This window comes from Triturus cristatus, chromosome 10, assembly GCF_964204655.1.
Source record: "Triturus cristatus chromosome 10, aTriCri1.1, whole genome shotgun sequence".
NCBI classification, from domain to species: Eukaryota; Metazoa; Chordata; class Amphibia; order Caudata; family Salamandridae; genus Triturus; species Triturus cristatus.
The window spans coordinates 66,854,520-66,860,255 of record NC_140593.1 but is presented as its reverse complement, the minus strand read 5'-3'; positions in this window follow the sequence as shown (position 1 = coordinate 66,860,255).

Sequence of the window (5,736 nt, the reverse complement as noted above, 5' to 3'; positions counted from 1 at the left end):
CGAGTTGGCTGATAAAGTCCGATATGCGTGCTAACTCCTGATACCGCACATATTGTGATTACAGAGTTTTGCAATACAAATCGTATCCCTCGATACGTTTCGGTAGGTCAAGCCTGCTGATGGTTACCAAGGCAGAAATGCCCGGTAAGTACCAGGACATACGTTTTACCGTGCAGTACCACTAAAATTTGCCAGTTATTCCTCATTTTTGTGATGAACTTGTAAAAGGGGTTATTTATTACACCCGATAAATAATATAAGTAACACCGGGTACTTGTAATAAGAGCCTTAAAACTTCCTCCCGGGGAGTCCTTCTAGTAGTTCACAAATATCCCTTTCCTTTAGGTTGGGAATTTAATCCGAATTGCAGTTCATAGATTCAGTGGTGTAATCTTTGGTGTTCAGACTTGACGTGATCAGTATAACTCAATTGCGGCTGCCTTAACAAAAATACAAAAGGGGCGGAGCCACCATAATGGTTTTTCCATTTATTTGGTATCCTATAAGCAGAGACCTTGTGGGGTCTGTCTTTTTTCTATTACGGTGCGTTTGTTTCAGAGATTAAGTAGATTCTTTCCACTTCTCCTGCCGTGTAACTCTTCCCAAGGATACCTACAGTCAGGGCCACTGAAATTATCCAATTCTGCGGCAGCATCTTTTATTGCATGATTATGGATTTACCGCATTTGCCACATAATCCATCATCTACTGCATAATATGCAGATTTTAACAAAAAAATATGTTTCTAACTCAAAGGAATCAAAAGTTACTAAAAACATTGTGCCAAAGAAGTGGAAAGCCCTTTGCAAAGGTTAACTGACCTTCTTTAGGCTGGTTATTTCTGTTTGGATGTTCAGGTGATACTTGGAGGGGAACTCTGTGCCCAATCTGTGGTACCATGTGTAAAAATTATAAAATGACGAATTAATACTATCAAAAAAGTTCAGCATTATGCCGCATAATTTGCCTTTTCTTGCCGCATAGTTCAGTAGACCCTGCCATATCATTTGGTGCTCCCCTGTCGCATAATTTCAGTGGCCTTGCCTAGAGTAAATCTCCATCCAGGAGCCTTCCCGACGCCCCTTATCTTCGAGCTCAGCATAAACGGAATCACATGTAGGGCATGGCCGTGAGTTTGGATGAAAGAGAGAGGTATAGTGTTGGACCTAAAGTCCTAGGGTAGCTTGGCTCAAGTGGAAAGGTCTCATTCCAGAGTAGCATGTCGTGCTTGCATCCCACTCACCTCAGCACTCCAGCGTACCACCAATAAAAACGACACCACACCAGAGAATTTAGAAAAATTAGAAAAGCTTTATCTTTCCTTCCATCATGTTTTTCTTTTCCTTCAAATGAAACCAAGCAGTTTTTATCTACATCACGTTAGGGTCAAAACATTTCATCGTGACTAGATTGGCATTGCATAAATATCTTAGACCTGGTATGAAATCAAGCGCACCATCTGGTGGTCAAACACAGCACAGCAAATTCCATAGCGCTTTAAATAGAGTTATTAAACATAGCGCTGCTCATATCGATTTAATAGCACCTTAAATAGAGTTATTAAACCTAGCGCTGCACATAGCGATTTCATAGCACCTTAAATAGAGTTATTAAACTTAGCGCTGCACATAGCGATTTCATAGCACCTTAAATAGAGTTATTAAACATAGCGCTGCACATAGCGATTTCATAGCACCTTAAATAGAGTTATTAAACTTAGCGCTGCACATAGCGATTTCATAGCACCTTAAATAGAGTTATTAGACTTAGTGCTGCACATAGCGATTTCATAGCACCTTAAATAGAGTTATTAGACTTAGTGCCGCACATAGCGCTGCATCTGGCAGAACATTCGCACTTCAATTATGGAATCAATAACACGTCAGATGTGGCCCTCCAGCATAACGTAGTGATCCAGGAATCAATAGCGCTTTAACACATGGCAAGTCTTTGAGGCACCTGCTGGACCCTTCTCCCCGTGGGGCACCTCGTGAAGGGGGACCGTGGTCCAGGTCAGTCATGCTCTGGGGTCGAAGGGGGCCTCACGTTGGATCTCCACGGGGGAGGGGCGTGCTCCGGACCTTGTGGGCCTCCCGCCCTCCTCCCCGGAGATTACCTGTGTCTTTGGCCTTTTTCAGGCCCTTGCGCCGGTCTCTGAGGCTTCGGGCCCAGACCCACAGATGTTGGCTCGGAGTCCCGCATTGCTGGTACTCCGGCAGATCTCCCCGTCAGCTCCGCATTGGGGAGGGATCCGGCAGAGGCGCGCCCGCAGCCGCCAATGGCAGTGCGGCCTGCGTGGGCGCGGCTCACAGATTGAATCCTGCAGCGGCGGGGGCGGCGTCGCGCAGTCCGCCGCCGTCACGTGACGGTGGATCACGGCTTCAGGCCTTCGCGGCCTTCTTTGAACTCCGGCGGCCCTCTCCTCACAGAGAGCCGCGTCAATGAGGCTGGGACAGCAGCGGCGGGGCCCCGGACCTCCCCGCGGGCCCAAGGATGGCAGGAACAGGCGACACGGCCCAGGGCCACGGCGGTAAGTTACCCTCTGGGGCAGCCCCGACGGGGGTGGCACAACTTAAGGGGTGGCGATGTTCTCAGCGCCTAGCGCTCCCTTCTTCCTCACACAAATTAAGGGGTGGCGATGTTCTCAGCACCTAGCGCTCCCTTCTTCCTCACACAAATTAAGGGGTGGCGATGTTCTCAGCGCCTAGCGCTCCCTTCTTCCTCACAGCGATGGCCTGGCTCAGGGCAGGTGGGTTGGGAGGTAGCAGTCCACACGCCAGAGGCAGATCAAGATAGGGGGGCCCAGGCCCAGTCAGGGAAGTAGAAGATAAGGTCGTAGGTGTTATCTCCTTTCCCCGGTTCTCTTCAGGGGTCCTGGCTAGGCGGGGAGCACAGAAAGGTTAACGTGATCCCAGGGTCAGAGGCTGACGGCAGGGCTAGGTCACGAGGTAGGGGGCAGTGTCAACCGAGGGGGGGAGAAAGCAGGCCCTAAGAACAGTCAGTTTCCCCCTCCAGCGCACCTACCTCCCCACTCAGGTGCCTTACTCCTGACTACCTCACTTCACACAAAATGGCCGACACACCTCACCTCTATATATAGCCTGGGCCCTGACTGTCCAGAGTGGCCCAGAAGGTTCTGGAACTCCTCATGTCAGCCTATGGCCCAGTCTCTGAGGTGATAGTTTAGGCCACCATTTTGTAGAGGAGCTCTCACTCTCCCTCCATTTTAGGGAAGCACTTTGCGCCACACCATCAATTAGTGATAATGGGGCACCCAGAGCCTCTAAGTCAACACCAAAAAAAACTAGTGGACAGAAAAATTAGATGGTAAAGGAAGAAAAATGAGGAGGGGACAGCCAAAGGGCTGGCAGGTCTAACATATAGTTACCAATCTCTAAAGTATACATAGAGTGCACTTTGGCTTCGCCCAGAGAAGTGGCGCTCCCTCACCTCACGCCATCGGGCTTTGGGTGTATCATTGCACCTACTATGTGGGGGGCTATTTTACATTTCCAAAGTATACTGATTCATAATATATTAACATATTTGTCTTGTTGAGGCATTGTACACAGAAAAAAAGTCCTACTTTCCTTTGTTTTTAGGTCGAGCCTAGGCAGCACTTGCACTGTCTCTTAGAGACATGCTGTATTCAGGATATGATATAGAGATAGGGTGAACCCAATATATCTTTGGAGGCTTGGGCAAATCAAACAGTAACAGGTAAAAAATGCCTACAAGGGGTTTTGTTTCAGATAAAAAATAGTGATTAGTTATTCTGAAATTACTCTGCGAGTGAGTCTAATTAGAACATACACCCAATTATCATCTGGCAACATCAATAAATGAACATAGAAAGCACAAAAACACGGGGATATCTTTTGTTGAAAATACAAAATTATTTATATAGATGAATCAAGTTAAAAGGAGTACAGCTGAACAATCAATTCAGCAATAGATCATGAAAGAAGTAAAATCAAATTAATCCTGCAATTCATGAAAATAGCATCTATTCCAATGAGATCAACAATGACATATCTCCTAATGAGAATAATGGTCACTTGAATGCAATAAATATTTCGGAAATAGATGGTGGAGTCGACGTTTCGGTCTTTAAAGGCGTCAGTCCGTCAGACCATCTTCAGGACAATGGATATTGCAAATAAGGAAGGATCCCTATACAGACATAATACAATAAGTTACAAAAATGTAAACATCATTGCACTGTAAACTTATAATACAGCAATACAACAAGATACCCGTGTGCAACCAAAAAACCCGAAATTATTACTCTAGTGGCAACCCAATTGTACCAGCATTTTATGCAGTGTTATAATTTGTACACTTTCAAGGTGAAAAGATAGTATCATGCTTCGTGTCTATCACCACCCTGAACTGAAAAAGTGTTACTCAACAGACTAGCCGTGCTTACTTTTATAGTCAGACTTGACACGATTAATCCTAATTGTGGAGATATAGTCAACACCGCTTATATGGATGGCGGGGCTGTCACTATAAAGTCCGAAAATAGGAAATGTGGTTAAACTGGATGATATCAGCTTCATATATAGATGATCTTTTATTAATGAGTTGTTTCCAAAACATACCTGATCAATAGATCAAGGTCAAACCAAATTAATGGCGATAATTTGAAAGTCCGTCCAAATCAATGGCGTCAGTATTGGGAAGAGATGAACACTCATCCAATAACAGATTGTCAATAATATCTATAGAATGTAAAATAACATCTTATACATATCATGTTAATATTCGTGTGTCTTGCAACTCAGAGGTAATAGATGACATAATTATCCTGTATTATAATTCTTCAGGGCTCTGACATCATAGAGAGAACTATCTAGATATTCGGAATGTACCTTGAGAAGAATGCAACCTTATTGAGTCACGTCTTACTCACTAATGTTGTTCTAGTTATATTAACTTGAATATTGGCAGCGTCTTATAAATAAACTCCCAAGATGGTAGTAGTTTCTAGCAGAGGATCAAAGCCGTGGATCTATACCGACATCTGAAAACATAATGCATGTAATTCCCTGTTTTATTCAGGACATGCAGCTCATACGATACACTAAACGATGTAGTTAGGCATGTTTGACAACTTGTAGTTGATAAAGAGCGCATGATAACTAGGAGTTAAATATTAAAAGAACTACACTTTACAGTGATAAAGACGACAGAGATCATTGAGCCTAATCATTATTGAATTGTTTATACACAGCTTGTCATTCCTTTTTACAGGATAGAACGATAATCTCACATAAACATCGAGCATTATATCAACTCGTGTTACTTAACACTAATATACTTATTCCAAAGGGACTCATATACGTTTAAGTTAAAGCCTTCGCATACTGAAAATTGAGCTGGACTCCCTGCCGATTAACATTAGCTTCGCACAGCAATATTTGTATCAAAGAGACTCATACACGTTAAAATTAGAGCCTCCACACACTGCAAAATCAGCGGGACGCAGTGAAGATTAACATTAACATTGTACGGCAATAGTGTGCAGCGAGTCTGCCTACTTACTTCGGGTGAGACGTTGTTTGAAAGCTACCGTCAGTCCTTGGAACAACGAGACGAACCTGTACTGGTTGTGTCGACGTCTATTTCAGCTACAAGAACCGGAAATAGACGCGTTAATGACCCGGAACATAAATGCGGGTGGACCCAAAACAGAGACTACAGCTCAAATGGCGGCCATTTTACCCTGCCTTG